Genomic DNA, 20,709 nt, shown 5'->3' with positions numbered 1-20,709 from the left:
ACGCGGGCTTTGATGGAAGTGGGGGAAATCTACCAAAAACAAGGAGGAAGAGGTCACCCTGACCCTAACCCGAAAAAAGTGGGGGAGAGAGGGGTCATCCCAGGCCACAGGGGATGACGCCAGCTCTGACGCCCCCTCCTCCTCTAAGTTGTGAGGCAGAGTCTCCAGCCCTGGCAGGTGGGGGTACACCCCAGCATATTCCAGTTCTGTCCTATGCTTAGTATTTCTTGGGACCATTCAAAACATTTCAAAAAAATAGAAACTGGAAAAATTAATATTTCCCATAGAAATAGACACATTGATAATGTTTTACTCTTTAAAAAAATATGAAATGCCCAGAAGAGTCTCTACCTGCTTAGAAATTCCAAAGCACATCAGACCATCTAAGGCTCTGTGAAGCCCAGCAGGAAGGAAGGATATCGAGTGTACGTTTAGCATTGGTTAACCTCGAGTTAGCTAGGCTTACTTTGACTACAGAAAATTTTCAAAACATTGTAATTTTGCTGTTTGGTTGCTTCTAAGAGAGCCAGTTGTACTGTATTCATAGCAGTGTAACCTGGGGGAATTCTAGTACAAATACAAGTCATGTCTCCAGACCAGACTGTTAAACCATGAATGCACTCATTTATTTAACTGCTGCCTGGTTGTGTGTGCCCTGCAGGTAGGTACTGGGGTTGGGGACCCAGAGATGAAGTCCACACCGAATCTACCCTGAAAGCCCTCATAGTCTAGAAGGGAGCAAGGAACATAAACACACAGGAATGAGGCCGATGGATGGGGCTGCGGGGGCTCTCAAGTTATGAGAGCACAGAGTAGAGCTCCTGCCAGAACAGCAAAGGAGAGAACTGGGATCCCAGCCAGGGGGTGGAGGAGCCCTCAGGGAACAGGGGCCATGCATGGGCTTTCCCACCAGATGGCCAGGCTCTCTGGTGTACCAGCTCTGGAAGCTTGGGCACATTATCCCTCTGAACTCAGGTTTCCTTATCTGTCACGGAGCAATAAGAATGCCCAGCTTGTAGGCTGGGTGCAAGGACAGAATGCACATCATCTACTTAATATGATGCTCCAGTGTGGAGGAAAAGGTGGACTCCTCAGGGAAAAGGCGGACAAGGTGCAGGTGGATGACCATGGCGGGGGGTGGGGTGGGGCAGAAGGAAAGATGAGGCATCTGGCTGAGTGCCTGGACAAGGGGGATGTGGGAGAGAAGAGGACAAAGAGCAGGCTTCTTTGCTCCTTTTTCTTTTTTTGGGGGGGGGGTAGTAGAAATATAATTAAATTAACTTCCCTTTAAACCACTGGGTTGATTAGTGTCTCCTAAAAAGATATGTTCAAGTCCTAACTCTGGTACCTGTGAAGGTAACCTTATAGGCTCTTTGCAGTTGTAATTAATTAAGACGAGGTCATGGAGGAGGGGCCCAAAGCCAATGTGTGGTATCCTTACAAGAAGGAGAGAAAATGAAGTCATCTCGGGTAGAAGGCCAGCCATGTGAAGAAAGAGGCAGAGGTTGGACGGATTCAGCTGTGAGCCAGGGAATGCCCAGCATCGCCAGCCACCCGCAGAAGGCAGGAGAGGTGTGGAATTGCCTTTTCCTCAGGGCCTCCAAAAGGAATTAGCCCTACCAACACTTTGATCTTGGACTCCTGGCTTCTAGAACTGTACTGGAGTCAACTCCTGTGAGTGTAAACCACCTGGGGGGCTAAGTAGCCCTAAGGAATGAATTCACAGGGTTTCTCACCTTTGGCACTGTCAGCATTTCTGGCAGGACAGCTTCTCTGCTGGGAGGTGGGGAGACTGTTCTGTGCAGGATGCTGAGCAGCAGCCCTGGCCTCCTGCTACTGGATGCCAGAAGCACCAGCATCACCCTCCCCAGTTGTGACAATCCAAAATGTCCCCAAACATTGCCAGATATCCTGAGGTGGGGTGTGGGTGCAAACCTCCCCTGGCGGAGAACCACTGCTTGCTTGCCCATTTGTCTATTCATCTGTCCATTCATTGGTGCATTTGTTTATATTCAATAACTATTTACTTAGCAATGAGTATGGGACCGGTTATCTTTTTAGGCTCTGGGAACACAATGGAAGCCGTCTGTGCGTTCATGAATCTTGCAGTGGAGTAGAGAACACAGAATCTAATCAAATAAGCACTCAAACCTTTAGCAAACTGGGGAAATTCCCATCATCAAGGGACTAAGGTTCTAGGCAAATATACAACAAAAGGAGCCTGACCTCGATGGTGGGCCCAGGGCATTTGATGGAGGTCTGAGAACTGAAGGGTTGCTTAGGCACAGATGACATCCCAGGTGGAGTAAGAGCACCTGCAGCGGCCCTGCGGTAGAAAGAAGCACGGGGAAGATGGGACGGAAGATGGCGGCTGAGGGCAGGACTCGGGCTTTGGTCTGTATCCCAGGATCTGAGCTGGTTATGGGCACAAGAGCAGTCACTGCAGGAGAGACAGACAGGGCCTGCTCGCATCTACTTTATTCATCTCCAAGGTAGCTTGGAGACAACTGGTCTTTTTTTTTTTTTTTTTCCCCAACAAAGTGGGGCCCTTTCTGTCATGTGGCTGCAGGCTCCCAGGTCTATCTGGGACACAGGTGGATGCAGTTTCTGGAAAGGGTTGTCTGGCTTTTTTATGCTTTAGTGAAGGGGTGTCCAGAGGCCATCATGTCAGCTCATAAAAAATGTTCAGAAATCTATATTTATGCCTTGTAGCTCTCTGGCAAAAATAGCATATTGTCCTACAAGATGGATGCAGCTGGCTCCTTCCAGGGAGCACAATTTGCCCTGGAAAGCCCTTTGGAGATGGATGTGCTGCCTTGCTGCCCACTGATTTGAGCTCTGGGGGAGAGCCTTGCTCAGCAGGCATCAGGGTCTGGAGCAAATTGCACCCCAGTTCCTGCCACCCCACCTCCACTGCCCTCATCATGCATTTTTGTATTGACACAACTCTGACTGCAAGGCGTCCCAGGAAAAGGACCCTAAGCATGAAATGCTGATACTCCTTACCCTGGTCTGCCTCTCCCTCCACCCCCTGGTTTTTCAGCTTTCTCTTTGGTAAAATGGGGTGAACAACCCCAGCCCTAGGCTCTCCAAGACTCTGCGTAGGGTCAGAAGAGAGGCCTGTGTGTGACCTACTCCAGAAACCATGGTGCCCTTCATGAGGGAGGCCACAGGCCATCGTGAAAGCACACGCCTGTCACCAGCAGTCAGTCGATTCAGGGTTAAAATCTTGATTTCCCCCAATTACCAGCTTGAGACTCAACTTTCCCATCTATAAAAAGGGAATAAACATGCTATCATATGAAAGTGTCAAAGGACTCAACATTTAAATATGGATGCTTCCTGGCACAATCTTGACTCGATGCACAGTGGCAATGACTAACGTTAACTGTGCACTTTGGGAAGTTGTAAAGGATGGAAAGGGAACGCAGACTAACCTCCTGGAGGTTGAGGAGTTGGTGTCTGGGGAGAGGCCCAGACAGGGCCTCTGAGAGGCACCTAGGCAGCTCCCAGTTTGCAGCCTCTGTGATCATCCCCAGCACACCTCACACCATCGCTGGCCTGGTCCCTCCCTGCCTCTCACCAAGGCCATGCCTCCTCCTTTCAGGAGGCTCGGTCACAGCTGTGAAACCCATCAGATGTCCCCTGGGGGCAGAGCGTCCCATCCCCGCTGGTGGAGGTCATCTCTTGCGTCTCTCTGCTCCCCTAGGACTTTATCTGCCCCTTTCTGACAACTTCTTAGCACCTCCTTAACCCTTCTGACCTTGGGTTCCAGCCTCCCCAGCATCTTCCCCAGCCACCTACCCACCTGCCTGGACTGTGAGCTGGTGGGGGCTGGGTCAGAGCAGGGTCTCTCTGCACATCCCTCTTGGGGCCTCCCTGCCTCCTCCCCTCTCCTTCTCTCCAAGATTATCTCATCATCTCAGCACCTTACATGCCAGGCACAGTGGAGGTGGGGATGGGGTGTTGATTCAGCCCTGCCCTCAGGAGCTCACATCCCCTGAGGGGACAGTTACCAGAGACCAGAGGAGATAATACCAGGTCAGGACAGGCTCTATGCAGAAAAATAAAGCAAATTCAGCCTGTGGAGAGTGTCAGGGGAAACTCTTTTAGAAAAGAGAGGTCGGGGCCCACAGAGTGTGCTGGAGGCTTAGCAAGGCATCCTGGGTGGGGTGTGCAGGGCTGGCTGCCAGTTCTCTCTTCAAATCCCAGAGTCTGCCCCCAAGTTGGGAAGTTAATCCAAGGCAACCTGTGTCTTTTCCGCAAGTGTGCTGCTTTCCTAGGCCTGCTGGCTGAGAACAATGGAAGTGTATTCTCTCACCACCAGCAGTTGAGATGGAGATGGAGGAGTGGCAGAGCTGAGCACCCTCCAAAGGCTCGGGGGAGCACGCACTCTTGCATCTCTAAGCAGCTGATGGTTCCAGGCGCTCCCCCGCTTGTGGCTGCCTCACTCTAGTCTCTGGCTCCATGTTCGTGTGGCCTTCTCTGTTGTGTCTCTGAGTCTTCTTCTTGGCCATCCCTTAGAAATGTCTTATGAGAACACTGGCCATTGGATTCAGAGCCCACTGGGATCATCCAGGATGGTCTAGCCTGGAAAGCTTTATTTACCTTTGCAAAGACTTTTGCCCAAATAAGGCTATATCCACAGGTTCTGGGAGTTAGGTTATTCATGCATCCTTTTAGAGTTGGCATTTAGCACATTATAGCAACTGAGGGAAGAACCAGTCCCCCAAATTGCTATCCCTACACCCAGAGGATTCCTGCTTATGTGCATGAATTTATATCAGCCTTCTACTTTGCTTTAAATTTATTTCTGGTTTCAATTTGAAGCATTCAGAGCTCTGGTACCAGACCACATGGATTTCCTTATCAGGCATGTCAGTTTCTCCCCCTCCTCTGAAGGCTTGTTCAGCCCCTCCCCACCACTCCCCAAACACACCCACCCCCGGGCTCACACTTAAAAACACCACCAGACCTGGAAGGGGTGGCTGTCCAGCCATGGACCAGGGCTTTGTCAGCCTCCTGCTGGATCTGGGCTCTCCCAGGATTTAGGGCAAGAGGATGAAATGATTCCCAGCTGGAAAAACAACTGTGTCTGCTGGGCTGGCCGGGAACACAGAAAAAGCTCCAGGCTCAGGGTCTGCCCTGCCTTTGTTTCCTTTTGTGTTTTAACTCAAATTCCTTTTGTTTCCATCACTGAAACACACACACACACACAGTAAACATGGAAATAGTTCAGCTGAGTATGAAATAAGGTGAAACTGGAAAATGAAATGGAAAATCTTTTTTCCCATTTCCTTTCACCAAATCCCACTCTTCTAACTTTCTCTAGAAATGTATTTTCTCCAGAAAAACAGCATAGCCCCTCCAAAATATGCACGTGAGTATGCACAGCTAGAGTCTGTTTTTATTTTTACATTTTTGACATGTACATATTTACATGTAAATGCTTTTCATTATGGAAAAGGGCCTCTCCCAGGGCTTTGCACACTGCTTTTTTCCCTTCTGGTCTATCTTGGACAGCTTCCTTATTTGGATATATGGATTTATCTCATTTTTAACAGCTGCAAAGAACTGCAACCAGTGGGTGCACCATAATTTGTATAACCACTCCCATGGGCTTCTGATGGACTGAGTTACCACCAAGGTTTAGCTTCTGACTCAGCCTGGTGCCCCTTCCACTGTAGCTGTGCATGTAGCTATGCATAGATATGTAATATGATATATAAAATATTATTTATACATATAATGGACATTATATAGTACATAACAGCATATATGGATTATGTAATGTATATTTTTTGAATTATATAATACATAATTTTTAATATAATTTATATACTTATGTAATTTAGTTATTCATATATTACATAATTATACATATTATATAATTTAATCATAAACCACTATAGGTGATTATAATCCTCATTTTATAGCTGAGGGCTTGGATTTTTCCTCTCTGACATGAAGCTAGGAACACTACGCCTGGAGGAGAGAAGCTTTAAGTGAAGCCAAGGGGGGCAAGATTCCACGTCCTTTGTTCTTTATGTTGTACCACACTCCCCATTGGTTTACTCTCCTTTGAGGACCTGGCACGAGCCACATCCTTGGGCTTTCAGCCAGAGCCTCCTTCTTGGCCACATTTTCCTTCCGAGTCAACTCTGTTCCTAAGGACCACTGGGAAGGCAGACGTCCTTGCGTCTGAGTAAGCGCAGCAGGAAGGATGATGTGTCAAGCCTGGCTGGCTCCGTGATGGACTGTGAACCCCATCCCCTGTGTGTCTGTGTTACTTCCCCTCAGTCTTCTCCAGCAATCACACTCAAGGGAAAAAGAAAAATAAACTTGGCCCAGTGTTAGCCCGTCTCGATTCCTGGGTGGGCCGAATGACTGTGGGATCAAGTCACTTAACTCACAGCCCCCGGTTACAACTTCCTGCTCTTCAGTCTGGGCCCAGAAGAAGGGTACACCAGACAAGCTTACTGATGCAGCAGATGCCAACTAGTTCAAGCCCCAGACTGGCCCATGATGGCCTCATCATTGAATCAAGTTGGATTTTGCAACATTTACTGAGTCGGTGTGATCTAAGACTGGCCGCAGCACCTGTGTTCTGACCTCCGTCGTTGTGGTCTTGGGAGAGCCTAGAGCTCTTCGAGCCTCTGTTTCTTCAGCTGACACCAATGTTCCCAGGATGCTGTTGTTGGTGATTGGAAATGAGGGAGACAAACTTCCAGTGCAGCGGTTCTCAAACTTTGCTACATATTTGACTCACCTGTGATGGGGGCGTGGGGCGCTCACAAACCCTGATAGGCAGGCCACACTCCAGAGCAATTAAATCAGGTTATCTAGGGTGGGTCCCAGAAGTCTACATTTATGAAACAACCCACAACCCAAAGATCCCAGTGAGTCACCACTTCCGAGAACCAGAGATCGAAAGCAAGGCCTGCTCCATACATGGTCATCACTCAATAAATATTCATGCCTGCCTCCTCTTCCCCCAAACCTAAAAGCACATAAATCTCCAAACACTTTCTGGAGAAAACTCCAGCACGTGAAGCCAAACAGCTGAGGCAAGGCCAGGGCTGGAGTCTCATTGAAGTTCCCTGACTCTCACCATCTGCTTTTTCAGAGAGGAAGGGTAGTCTGGGGTCAAGGCTGGGTGTTTAGGAAGCTTCTGGAAAGTGAAGCAATGGCACTTCTGAAATTCCTGCTCTTTCTTCTTATCATACTCTCTTTATCAGCTTAGCGCTGAGCCAGTCTCTCTGCTTCCTGGGATAGAGTGGAGTGAGGCCCCTCCAACAGCTCCTGCCAGTGGGATAGAACAGCTCTATGCGCCGTCTGTCCTCAGCCAAGACTCAGAACCCCATCCTCCATGCCAGGGCCCCTTAATCTGTACGTTGTCTCACCTCCAAAAGTCAACTTTACTCTGTTGTTTGAAGTTAAAATTGAGCCCATGGCATTAAGACACTGAGATTTTTTTTTAATCACGACTATAGCGAAGTTGGTAAGGATTCATAGCCAGCCACTCCACTTAGAGAAATTACCTAGACCCCTGTGTCCCTGAGAACTATCCTGGTCAGACCTGAGTTAGCCGCCACGGTCCACCCAGTAGACACCATGCCCTGCCACTAGCTCTGTGGCAGTCCCTCAACTCACACACAAGGCAATCCTTTTGCTCAGCCTTTCCTCATTTGATGCATGTCATTTATCTGGGTGCAAGAAGCAAAGGCCAGGAAAGCGTGTGCTCTGCTAAGCCGAGAATGCCCACCTGCTGGCACAGCAGAGACCTACCTGCACGGAGCACACGAGGACAGGGGCCGCCGAGGCAGAATGCGCGCGTGGAGCTGCCTGGAGGAAGGAGGTTTACCTGCAGACTGACTACCTACTCACTGCCTACCAACCTGCCTATTGAATCACCTGGAATTGCTTCCAACTGTGTGCAAACTTTGCTTAAAAGCCCAGAATCCAGTTCCTCCTCCTCTCTGCGTGTTCTTTTCCCCCAAGTGAAGTAGAGAGCCCAGGTTTCCTGGGATGCTCACAGAGGGAGAAAACCATTCTGTTGTCAGAAAAACATGTTAATTACAAGATACCATATTTATCCTTTGCAGTCATAATGCACGTTAGCCTCTTAAAGATACTGAGAAATTCTGCATTTTAAACAAATACTGAACACTGTTTATTCCAGGATTTCCCAAAATTATTTGACTAAGGAAAGCTTTTTTTCTTTCTCTCCTTCTAACTCTCTCGTTCTCTTCCTCCTCCTCTCTCCCTCCCTCGCTCCTTCTCTCTTCCCAATCCAACTTATTAGCAGACCACAGAAAAAATGCTCTTCCAAGAAAACATTAGGAAATGGTATCCTGGGAAAAACAGTCCTTTATTCAATGGTTGGATGAAGGAATGAGCCCCTAGCAACTTCCCTTTCAATATGTACACACACATCCTCCCTAAGCCCACGTTCCCTGCCTCTGCACTGTCACTACTCCTGCAGGAAGCCTAACCTGACCAGAAAGGGTTTCCCAGCACTGCGGTCAAGTATTTTCACATGACCACCATCAGTCAGGGTGAGAAGCCCCAAAGTCAGCCCTAAGAGTCGGAGCCCCATGTTTCTTCTGACAGTGCAATGAGTGCTCACGGGATTGAGGTGGCACTTGTGAATGACGGTGAGAAAAGTTGGTATTTCATGCACGCTATTCCGTAGACCTGGAAAACTGAGACTTTAATTCAGGGCGCCAGCAACTAGGCGCCAGCCATCGTTTATGTCAGCAGTAATTAACTGGTTCACATTCAAAGATGGGAACAGGCCCCAGGATGCTCAGTGGTCTCTGTAGTGTAAGGAAAACCAGGCAGGGCTGGAATGTCTCTGTGGTGCCAGCTCCCTTGGAAAGCTGCCCCTCCGTGCTCTGAGATCTTCCCCCAACTTACTGATGGGGCACCCAGGACCTGGAGAGGAGAGGTAACACGCCAAGGTTACATCACTCATAAGTGGCAGACTTGAGGCATCTGCAGCTTCCGGGCTGGATCCTGTTGTGACTGCCAGCTGACAAGACCCCACATGCCTGCACGGCTCTCATCCATGGCTGCTGAAGCCTGGGTGCAGAGCCATGGACGTCCTATACAAATAAGACTACAATAATAACAATCTGTGTGTGTGTGTGTGTGTGTGTGTGTGTGTCTGTGTGTGTGTGTGCGTGAACGCGTGCACACGTGTGTTTGCATGTGCCTATTTCTGCAGGCATTCAAGAAATATTTGCATATATTGTGCAAATATGTGCCAGAGACTGGGAACACAAGAGGGAACGAGGCAGGCAGCCCTCTCATCTTGAAGAAGCATGTTGGTATAATGATTAAAACAAAATGAAACTCTGCTTCTGAAACCAGATAGGAAATGCCTTCCTTTATCGCCCTGCTTTGTCAATTCGGGTGAGTGCCTCTGTCCTTCGCTTTCTGTGGATTATTTTCTCAACTCAAAAATGGGTGTCGATTTCAAGGTAGTTTAAATACTGAACAGAACATAAGCTAAGTTCCCAAAATATAGCAGGTGCTCTTTCATGGTGTTTATATTCTTTTATCAACTGTCATTTAGTGGTAGCCAAGGTGGGAACTTTCGAAGGAACTTCCACGTAGCAAGCAGAGTAATTTCCTTTCAAAATGAGAAAGAACTCGATGTGAGAAAAGGTGGTATTTACACACCACCACCCAGGTGTGTGTGTGTGTGTGTGTGTGTGTGTACACAGGTGCCCATGTAATGTTTTATTGAGGGAAAAAAGCTGCCAATAGCACTCACCAATGATTCTGGTTCAATGACGTATGGAATGAAATAGGAACATCCTTCCAACTGCTGTTTGTCACATTCTTACAGGTTACATTAACCGGAACTGCTTTACCGGAAAGAGCCCGTCAGGGGAGAAAGAGAAAAAGAAGAATCTTCTAGTGAAATACTTAAAATTAATTTGCAACTTCTGCCAAACACGTTGAGCAGGGCTTTAACAAAATCTTGAGTGACCATCCGGTAAAAGCGGGTGTCGTGGTTTTCACGAGGGCACACAGCGCTCCCACACACTCAGCTGGCACCAGGCACGCTCCAGGCAGTTCCTGAATTCCCCACGTGATCATCTCCTTAAACCCTCACATCAAGCCAACAACCCACTGTTAATATTCCCATTTCCAAGTCAGGAAAACTGAAGTTTATGGAGATTCAGTCACTTAGTGGCAGGGCTCTAACACCACAGCAGTTGGGGTCGAGTCTGGACTCCCAAGTCTTGTTCCACTGCTACGGGGAACACCAGCAAACTTCGTAACCCACACACATGGAAACAAGGTGGCCAGCGGGGGTGGCAGAAGGGGACAGGGCTGGAAGGTGGGGCTTCGGTGGTTCTGGCCTCTTCCCATCAGCCCTGTGCATCCCTGGACACCTCAGCATGTCTGAGCCAGAGCGTTAATTCGAGAAAGTGGAGCTGTGTGTGAAGGTACCTCGGCCACCGCCAGCCCCAGACTGTGGGGTGCTTCCCTTCTGTCATTCTCTCTCTCTCTCTCCAATCAAAGCACCCCATCCTGGAGGAAGGCTTTACTTTCTTTGGCTTGAGAGCAGGGCTTGAGGGAAGTCAACAATCCCCGAGACGAGGGAGACAGCCAGGCAGAGGAAGACAAACAAAACTGACACCAAGCAAAAATGCAAAGGTATTCAAAATGCGAGCTCTAATTTTCACTCCCCTGCCTGAAGCCTGCCAGACACAGGGCTTTGAGAAAGAAAGAAAAAAAAAAATCTGATTTGTACTGAAAGGGGCCAAAAATAACCTTGCTTTCTCCTGCAGAAGAAGACAGAAAACTCTGCTGCTTCCCCCATTTGGATGTCCTTTCTCCTTGGCTGTGGTCGGCAGGCAGGGTGAACCTCTTTGCTCAGGATCTGGAAGAAGACAGCAGGCCAAAACACTCAGGCAGGAGGGGGACAGTGGGGACCTGGCTTGAGAGGGGGCGGAGCCTGATGGAAAGTCCTGGGTTTCTCAGGGCAAGTGTGGCTTGAGAAGGAGGCAACGCTCTGGAAGAGGCCTTCATTTGCATATGCTAATTTCAAGCTATTTCTAATCAGTAATAGGCCTGTTTTCTCAGCCTTCCGAAAAGAGTCTTACGGGTCTCTACTTTCCAGCCCCAGTTCCTCTGCGCCGCTGTTTCTAACTTTTTTTGACCCGAAGCCTCATCGCTGGCTCCCTTGCTTCCAGGTTAGTCCTATCTTCCCCAAGTTTTCTAAAATACTACTTTGATGTCCCCACTTTTTTTTTTTTTTTTTTTGTCTTTTTGCTATTTCTTTGGGCCACTCCCGTGGCATATGGAGGTTCCCAGGCTAGGGGTCCAACCAGAGCTGTAGCTACCGGCCTACGCCAGAGCCACAGCAACGCGGGATCCGAGCCGCGTCTGTGACCTACACCACAGCTCACAGCAACACCGGATCGTTAACCCACTGAGCAAGGGCAGGGACCGAACCCGCAACCTCATGGTTCCTAGTTGGATTCGTTAACCACTGCGCCACGACGGGAACTCCCTGATGTCCCTCTTTGTTTAAAAGCTTCCGGTGACGTTTCGTCAACCACAGAAAACTGTCCGTATCGATCCCCAGCTGCATCTCATCTCTGTCTCCCGCCAAATGAGCAGGCCAGGCTTTCTCCAGGCTCCTGCTTCCTTGGGTGAATAACCTCCCTCACGCCTCCTTCCTGCGTCCCTGCCTCTTGTCCACCCTTTACAGCACAGCTCCCAACTCTCCTCCTCCAGGACGTCCTCCCCCAGCCCCCAGTGGTTCTTGTTCTTCTGTAAAGGAAGGACTCTTCACAAAAGCTCTTTCAGTGAATTGTCACATTAGCCCTAAAACCTAAGTATAATTTCCCCCAACTTACTGACGACGAATCCGGGCCTGGAGAGGAGAGAGAACATGCCCAAGGTCACATCGCTCCTAAGTGATGAACTTCATGCACCCTCAGCTTCTGGGCTGGATCCCAGAGTGACTGGCAGCTGCCAAAATCCACACGTGAGGTCCCTCGTGTGGTTCCTGGAGCCCTCTAAATGGCATGCCGTTATTTCTGAAATAATTAAGCAGCAGTTCCAGGTGTTGCTGCCGCTGGAGGGAGAAGTGATGTTGCCCTGGACTTTGGGGGTCTCTGGTTTCTGCACAATGCAGAGAATCTATTTTTAGCTCAGAAATCAAGCAGGGTGTGATTATTCCTGCCAATTTTTTCCCCCCTCCAAATGCATCCCCCATTGCCAGGAGAACTCTGAGCAGGCCAAAAAGAGAACACAAATGCAGACACAGAAAACTCAGGACAGAGCAAGTTGCCCAAGTGGAGCAGGTCCAGGGATGAGGCAAGGTGAGCAGAAGGTCCATGACACACTCTGGCGGATAAAGGCTCCGTCAGCGGCACTGCGATCAAAGACCCAAGGTGGGAGCCCTGCTGCCAGAAGTGAGGGTCTCCACTGCTGAGCTTCCCTTGGGCAGCCCTGACCTCACGGAGGAGGGCTGCTGGCTTGAGACTCTTGGCCAGCCTGGTGGGTCATGCTTCCGGCCAGCCCTATTGAGCAAGCGCAGGCCCTGAGTGCTGTCTCCCCAGGACTCCAGGTCCCCCCCGCCTCCCGGGGGATGTGGCGGAGGGCCCAGCCTCCCTTCAGAGAGACATGTGCGCTGACTCAGTCATTTCCAACAAATCCTGAGGAGGAGTGCTTGTGCATGCCTGTGGTAGAGAACGCACTCCTTCAGGAGATGTTAGCAAGCATGGTTCTCAAAGTGCCAGGTCAGCCGCATCAGCCTCACCTGGGAATCCTTCGACAGGCAGGTTCTCAGAGCCCATCCAGATGGGGGCTGATATGGAAGCTCACACAAGCCTGCTTTCGCAATGTTCGTGTAATCACTGAAGTGCTGCCTATTTCCCTTCCGAGGCAGCTTCAGCATCCTCGGCCCAGGATGCTTTGAGGCTGTGATATGGGAGACCCAACAGCCCACAGTCACCTCAACACCCAGTGCCTTGCATGGGCCAGGCATCGTGTTAGCCTCCAGAGAAGGGGAGATGATGAGAAAGGCCATCGTGCCTGCTTTTTGACACTGAGAGCCTGGACAGAATAATAGCGTTATTAAAAAATAATAGATCTTAAACATGTGACATGAAAGGTTGTCACCCTAAAGGAGGAGGAGAGGGAGCAATGAGACTGCAAGGCAAGAGGACCTGACCAGACTCGGATCATTGGGATAAAGTTCACCAGCGTAAGGAGAGAGGGAGGGAGGGAGAGTGGGTGGAAGGAAGAAAAGAGAAGGGAGGAGAGGAGAGAAAACATCTGGCTAACTTTGGCTCTTAAAAGAATCTGCAGATTTCTCTTTGACACTTGCCTTAGAGGCCTGTCTTAGAATGGGTTTTGCAGCAGAAACACTCAGTCATTCAGCTTCTGCCCAGCAGCCGCCCCTTTGATAGAAAATCCGTCATTCTCTTGCCACCCAGAAAATCTCCCTACAATACAATAGAACGTCCTCTAATTTGAAAAAGCATTGGTCATCACCCTCTTGCCAGCAAAGAGCCCAGAGGTTTGTGATGGAAACAGAACCGTCCCCAAGAGCACAGGGGCCATCAGGGCGCCTCAGTTCAGTCTGGCGGGCATGCTCTCCATGAAACCACTCCCCACCATGTGGCTGTGGGAGGCTAGGGCGGGGAGGTGCAACACCCACCCCTTCTTCTTTGCCAGCCCGACCCAGGTTGGTCAGTGCCTGGCATCTTGTGTCATCTTGTCTCTCAGGGGCATCTGTCACCTTCTGAGACCCGGCCGGTGAATCTAAATTAATCTTGACCAGTGGTTGTCTATCCAGACTGCACATGAGAAGCATCCTGGAGCTTTAAAAATACATCCCCACTGGGATCATTTGTTCAGGATCCACTTCTGGTCAATGAGCTGTGATGGCAGATGTCCTGAAAGGCTCTCTCATCAGAGACCCAGGGAGGGAGGGCAAAGCTCCCTTCTGCCGGCTTTCCGTGCTGGGGTTTGCAGCAGCCATCTGGGGACCAGTTGACCCACGTGGGCTGGTGGAACAGAAGGGCGGGAAGAGCTTAGGTCAGAGAGGATGCTGTGAGCCCCGAAGGTTCTCTAATACCTTCCTTCCGTATTTAGTAGTCCTGTGCTGAGTTTTCTCTTCTTTTCTTTTCTTTTAAGGAGGATACAAAAACCTACCTCATAGTGTTGCTGTGGAGATTGATGATAAATTATGAATTAATCCATCTGAAATGCTTAGCAGAGTACTTGATGCTAAGATGGTGATTAGAGTAACGATGATATTGTTAATACTAACAATAGTGCTGCTGGTGATGGTTGTTTACCCTGAGAGGAACAGAGTGCAGTTACCCTATCATGCGCTGGATATTCTGCTTTTCTTGATGCATTCTGAGACTATGTCAGGGTTTTGCTTGTTGGTGGTTTTACCCTTCAGAGTTTTAACAATGATCATTGTAATATAATTATGCTCATTTTTTTTTCTAGTGGAGAGTACCATAGATTTGTTTCTGGAGCAAAGTCAAGTTAGGTCTCTATCACGTGAACTGTTGTCAGGCCAGCTCTCCTATTCCTTCTGCTTTCTCAGTGAATGCGCGAACAGAACCGGGACTGGGTACCACAGGCCAGTGGGCCCAGCTAGGCTGGACCTCACTGGGTGCTATGACTGATGCTGCCCTCAGGAGGGTGGCAACCTTGTCCTCTGCCCCTGCCATTTTAACCAGATACATCAATGCTCATTTCTAATGAGCATGACAATGAGATATGAACTCCCAGAAAGTGGTCGGAGGACAACCTCCCATCAGAGGTATTTTCAGCTCCCTCTGGCCCTCAGTACTGGGCTCAGCCAATGAAGGTGATGGAAGGCCTGCTCTTTTTTTTTTTTTTTTTTTTTCCCCTGTGTTCTGCAGCCTCAACATGATCAGCAGACTTTTCAACATGACCTGGAAGGTAAGAGACTTAAAATCATGCTGCGGTCGTGACAGGAGGCTCTGGAGTCAAATTGTCTGGGTTTGAATTGACCCACTCATGTTTGGTGATCTTAAACCAGTTATGTCACCTCCTGGGTCATTTCACTGGTGTCTGCACTTTTAAAAGGAGGCAGTCAGACTTTTTGGGCTTCAAGATTTGAAGCTGCTGGAGACATCTATTTCTCATGAGGCACATATTCATTTATTTATTTTCACACAAAGAGGTTTCTCCTGGGGTGAAGGTTCTTAGTGTTTGAATAGAATAAGTTCTTCTTAAGTGTGTTGTGCAGTTTTACAATATTCAATTGTTTTCACTTCTGGATGAAAAGGCCCAAATTTTACACAGTCAAGTCTGCATCAATCTTTTATTTCTTACCAGATAGCTCAAGGTTAGGCTGTTCTCTTGTCTTCGAAAGAAAACAAGGCCAGACGAAACGGAATGTATGAATCAGGCTCAGCTTTTCCCCTCGGAGGAGCAGGAGGGGGATGGACGCTGCAGCCCTTTTCTCGTTGTCACCAAGTCATTATTCCAGAGATTGATAAAGGGCCTTTTCAGAAGTGCTTCACAAAGCAGCCTGGAACAGACTGAGACTTTAGTTAAACCTACTGAATTGCTAATAGAAGGGGAAAGTTGGGTTGGATCTGAGGACCCAAATGTGATTGGTAATATTATCCTCAGAGATACAAAGGCTCCGTCCTTGGGAGGCCTTATTGGTACCATTTTGAACCCCAGGAGCAGTGATGGCTGAGCAGCTAAGTCTTTCTGAACCTGATATCCTTTTCTATTGCTGCCTCTTTTAAATGAGTTTTTTTTTTTTTGTTTTTGTTTTTTTTTTTTGTTTTTTTGCCTTTTCTAGGGCTGCACCCATGGAATATGGAGGTTCCCAGGCTAGGAGTATAATCGGAGCTGCAGCTGCCGGCCTACGCCAGAGCAAAGCAACGAGGGATCCAAGCCGTGTCTGTGACCTACACCACAACTCAGGGCAATGCCGGATCTTTAACCCACGAGCAAGGCCAGGGATCAAACCCGAAACCTCACGGTTCCTCATTAATGACTGAGCCACAACAGGAACTCCTAAATGATTCTTTAAATTGAAACTCCTCCACTCTTGCTTCCCTTCCCCTTGCTAACTTTCTGAGCATCCTTCCCAACCATCATTTTAGCATCTTTCATGCTGCTCTCTCCATGCTTCACTTCTTCCAGAAACTCCCCCCTTGACCAGTCTCCTCCCACAGGTGAGCAGCCCCTCCTTTGTGTGCCCCCTATGCTGAACCTGACCTGCAGGATGCTGTTGGAATCACCCAGTGTCCTTGTCTGACTCCTTCATTTGCCCGGGAGCTTCAAGCAGAGGAGGCCTCTTCTCCCTGGCTTACCAGTGCAGGCCCAGCACCTCGTGCAAGGTCCGCTGTGCCGAGAAGATGCTCAATAAAGAGCTCGTGGATGAGCGCATGGATTTCTACACTCACATCTTCACTGTCACCGCAGTCCCATTCTAAAGTGGCTGACCTTTCTCCTCCACACATGGACTCAAGTCCATATTTTCCACAAGACACCCCCAGGCACTTCCACCCACCCACTCCACCCACTTCATCTCACATTTGTCTACCCCTTCTCTAAATCATTATTGTGCATGCTACAGTGTAGGGTTTAAGAGTATGAATTTGGGAGTGAAGTTTTCCGAGTTCAAATTCAAAATTCCGCAAATATTATCTGTAGGATGTTGCGCAAATGACTTAACCATTGAATTCTTGCTTCCTCATCTAAGAAATAAAAATGATAGCACTTCTTCATCAGTATTACATGTGAGGATTACATGAGCTAGTATCTGGAAAGCCCTTTGCCTGACCCAATCCAAGTGTTTTCAGAAAGGAAGTAACCAAGCCCTTATATGTAATTTGGAGTTTCTAGAGTGTTCAAGCCATGCTGCAGAGAAGAATCTGGCCTCTCAGAATTTTTCTTAAAGACCTAACATTCGGACCACCATCCTGGGGGAGATGTGCACATCACTCTGGAGGCTGTGCTGGCCCACCTGTGACGGTGTTTGAATGCCTTTCTCTCAACTAGGGAAGAAGTTCTTTAAAGCCAGACATCATGACATTTTATCTCTGCATCCAATATTTCACATGATGTTTAGGCCAAAGCTAGGGCCCAATATATGTTTGTTGAATGAATAGATGAGAACAACAGACACACGTCCCATGTAAGCTTGGTACCCATTGCTCCTGAGTGAGCTCTGAGCATCACATACCTTCCGCCATCCTAAGATGCTGTCTTCTACTCTAGAACTAGCCCACATAGCTGGCTTCTGTCTTAGAGGCATGCCTCAGGTTTCCAGCCACATACTAAACCTAAGCCCATGAAATCTGATACTCTATCTGCACCCTGACACTGGCTGCATCCTCCCACACCCATAATTTGTCGAGTCTTTGTAGAAGTGTGCTGGGCACTATGGATATTACTCTGAATGAAACAGGTATGGGCCTTGTCCTCACAGAGCTTGCCCTCTTCGAGGAATGTTTACCTGCTATATCTTCTGGGATGACTGCATGCTTTTTCTGCTGCATCCTCTTTGGTGCCCCCCACCCCACCCCAAAGTGCCTTCAAGCCATTCTGGCACTAACCACATCTCAAGTGTAATTGTTCCTAAGAATTCTGATGTGGTGTTACTTTGGAGACTAGCCCTGGGCTGAGACCAGATCTGAGCATTTTGTGCCTCCATGGACACCAACACCCTCTGTAGTTAACTCCCTAAACTTGACTCAGCACAATTCCTTCTCCCTTGTCCTTCTCAGCCGCTGGCGGCCAACACCCACTCATTATGCTCTGGACTCCGAGTCTCTGGCTGTCTCTCAGAAAATAAATCAAGGTGCATTCAAGTTAGCCCTCCCAACCCTTAACTTCTGGGGAACTTGGTTGCTCACAGGCTAAAGGGGGTTTCTCTATTTAAACATCCATCACTCCCCATACTCTTCTAAAATAATTTCCTCTTAAATTCAAACAGTACAGTGTGATGACTATACCCGCCCTACAGACAAAATGTTAATATGGTCCAACTGGTTATAAATGCTGTACTCATTTCCTCCATATTTACAGTCATTCATAAAAAATTGAGACATCTCATGAGCTATATGGATGGGCCACTGTATAAATGCCTACAAAGAGAGAGAAAAAGCGTATTAAGGATATAGAAGTAAAAGAATAATATATAATTCATAATATGGAGATGAAAGGTGGGTGAATATGAAGTGGTTCTTCTCTTGAAAATGTTTAATCATATTTTTAATATCAACACACCTTATTATACAGACAACACGGCTTATCCAAATACAATCAGTAAAGTACTACGGTCTTTAATCAAAAGACGATGGAATTCTCAAATAGTCCCTGGACAGAGCATTTTATGAATGTGGTTTGAATATCAGTTAAATACAGATTTCTTAATAGTTGATCCATTATGCAATTAAATAATATTTATATAATGACAACTGCATACTCCATAAGTGAAATTTAGATTTAATGAGACGTTTATTGGCACAAATGATTAATAATAAAACTCTCCCTGCTGAAGGTAATTTATACACATGTGATATGGCCAAGAAGAAGAGCTCCTTTCAACGCTTACCTTGTGTGCTCTGTTGCCTACTCCTATTCAATTCGAATCAATTCCTTGTTAAAAAAAAAAATCAGCCCAAGACTTATAGGCAATAAACATGAGGAGTGAGACAAGGGACAAAGGCACCATTTAAAACATGTTGAAATTATAGCAGATTTGTGCAAGATCTAAATTTTATATTGCTAGTAAATAGATACTTTTTCCTCAATAATTTATGGCAATATCTCAGGGACCAAAATAAGTATAATCCTGATTTTTTTTAAGGGGGTGTGCATACATTTTGAAAAGTAGATGATGTTGGTAATCACGTGATCATCACCTCAAATGTGACCAAGTGCAGAATTAAATGATACACACTGGGCATGTGTCAGGTGCCAAGCCCTCTGCCAGGTGCCTCGCTGCACAGTTTCAGAGGCAGAGAAAACATGGGCTTGTTATCATGTCAGGTTACTGTCATCGTGATCCTCCAAGCAAGTAAGTGATCAGCAAAGTAGCATTAGGCAGGACAGATATTGTGGCATTTTAGGTATGATGTGTCTAAATGACCATTTTTAACTCCTTACAATGGCCTTGTTTACATCTGAAATCATAAACAGAAGTCTGATTTCTGGATTGAATGCTTTCTACTTGGGCTTCACCCTTAGTAAGACACTAAATGTTTTACAGTCTCAGTTTCTTCCTTTTGAAAACTGGTGATATTGAGGTATCCCTTCTACCTTTCATACTTAAGAGGAACACACATAACATTGGTGACCAAGGGCTGAACCCCCCACAGCCCCTTTCCTAGACTCCAAATAGAAAACACACCATAAGATAGAATTTTATCTGTGTGGTATCCTTCACACCTTCTATAGCACTTTGTTCAGAAACATGCCAATTACCACTGGAGGAATAAATGGGTGTGTTTATTGAACTCTACTTAAATTTTCCTCAATAGTTCTATTATTCCATAGTAAGAGGAAAAGGAGACATGTCACAATACTTGGATTCAATGCACACATGTTAATAACAGTGTATACAGAACATCCAATTGCCAGATTCTGGTCCCTTCTGGAGAACTGCAACATTGTGGGGAGCCATCACTGGCCACACCACATTCCCAGAAATGGATTCACTATGAACAGCCTCATCCCTGGCCTGTAGTTGCCAAAATTGCTATTTTTACACTGGAAAATAGACTTCTCAGTAAAAGCACAGCCTGGGCTAACCCTGAGGTTTATTTGGCTTCTCCAAGTTCAGGGTCAGGAAGATATGAAGAGTGATTCAAAAGCACAAAGAAGAAGACTGAGCAGAGTTAGCCATTAAGTAAGAATGATTTCTGAAGGTGGGACATGGAGAATGAGGTGCTTAAAAATATTATTTGTTCTAATTTTTGCTAAAATTTTAACCATAGTTATAGTTGGGTTGAAGGCTATGGATTTGGTTTATTCTACTGCATTCCAAAATTTTAGGCAGTAGTATTCAGTGATTATAAATGAGTTATATGCATTTTTACTGCAATGGTGACTACCTCCAAGAGGCTTGGGAAACTGTTGACCATGGGTTCTTTCATTGGATTTTGGGGGTTTCAGTCCAACTTAGTAACTGTATAACCTTGGGAGGAAACTCTTAACACCTCTCAGTGTTGGTTTATTTACTGTTAAAATGGAGCCAATGATAACAGCAGTCTAGTATGAACTTGGAGGCTCAACTCTGTTCTTAATAAAAAGAAAATAATTTCAGCTCCTAGGACTCTAAAGTAGAGCTTTTCTAGGACACAAATATTGGGGATACATTCTCACTTGCTATATCTTTGCATGACCTCTTCCAAGGTCTTCTGGATGGGTGCGTGCACCCAAACACACACTCACACACACACTTTCTCTGAGCTTTTCCTAAGAACAAACATTCTTTTTTTTTTTTTTTTTTTTTTTTTTTGCCAAAGACGAAGTGAATTCCTTCAACATTGTAACTTTTTGAAACTTTTAATTCCTAATGTGAGAAAGGTGATTTGGATACACATTCCCCAGTAATTCTTCATTTTAACTAGTTTATCAGTTAAGTTCCAGGTCAATGGGTCCAACAGACCTGATCCTCATTGTCAAGTGAAAAGCAAAAAGATGAGCTCATCAAGAAAA

At 47.1% G+C, this 20,709-nt stretch overlaps 1 long non-coding RNA gene across 2 annotated transcripts in view; it reads right to left on the bottom strand.

The window, feature by feature from the left end:
* The window catches only part of LOC110261271, a 121,772-nt gene extending 106,905 nt beyond the window's left edge, over nt 1–14,867 (bottom strand). For both annotated transcript variants that reach the window (XR_002345307.1, XR_002345308.1), the window contains exons 1-4: nt 11,883–14,867; nt 10,792–10,900; nt 9,782–9,872; nt 7,789–8,937 (exon numbers count right to left, since the gene is read on the bottom strand). This is a non-coding gene — a long non-coding RNA (uncharacterized LOC110261271). The remainder of the gene's footprint in view (nt 1–7,788; nt 8,938–9,781; nt 9,873–10,791; nt 10,901–11,882) is intronic.

Source organism: Sus scrofa, chromosome 6 (assembly GCF_000003025.6).
Source record: "Sus scrofa isolate TJ Tabasco breed Duroc chromosome 6, Sscrofa11.1, whole genome shotgun sequence".
Classification (NCBI taxonomy): Eukaryota; Metazoa; Chordata; class Mammalia; order Artiodactyla; family Suidae; genus Sus; species Sus scrofa.
The sequence above is the reverse complement of the archived record's forward strand: the minus strand, read 5'-3'. Positions and strand labels throughout refer to the sequence as shown.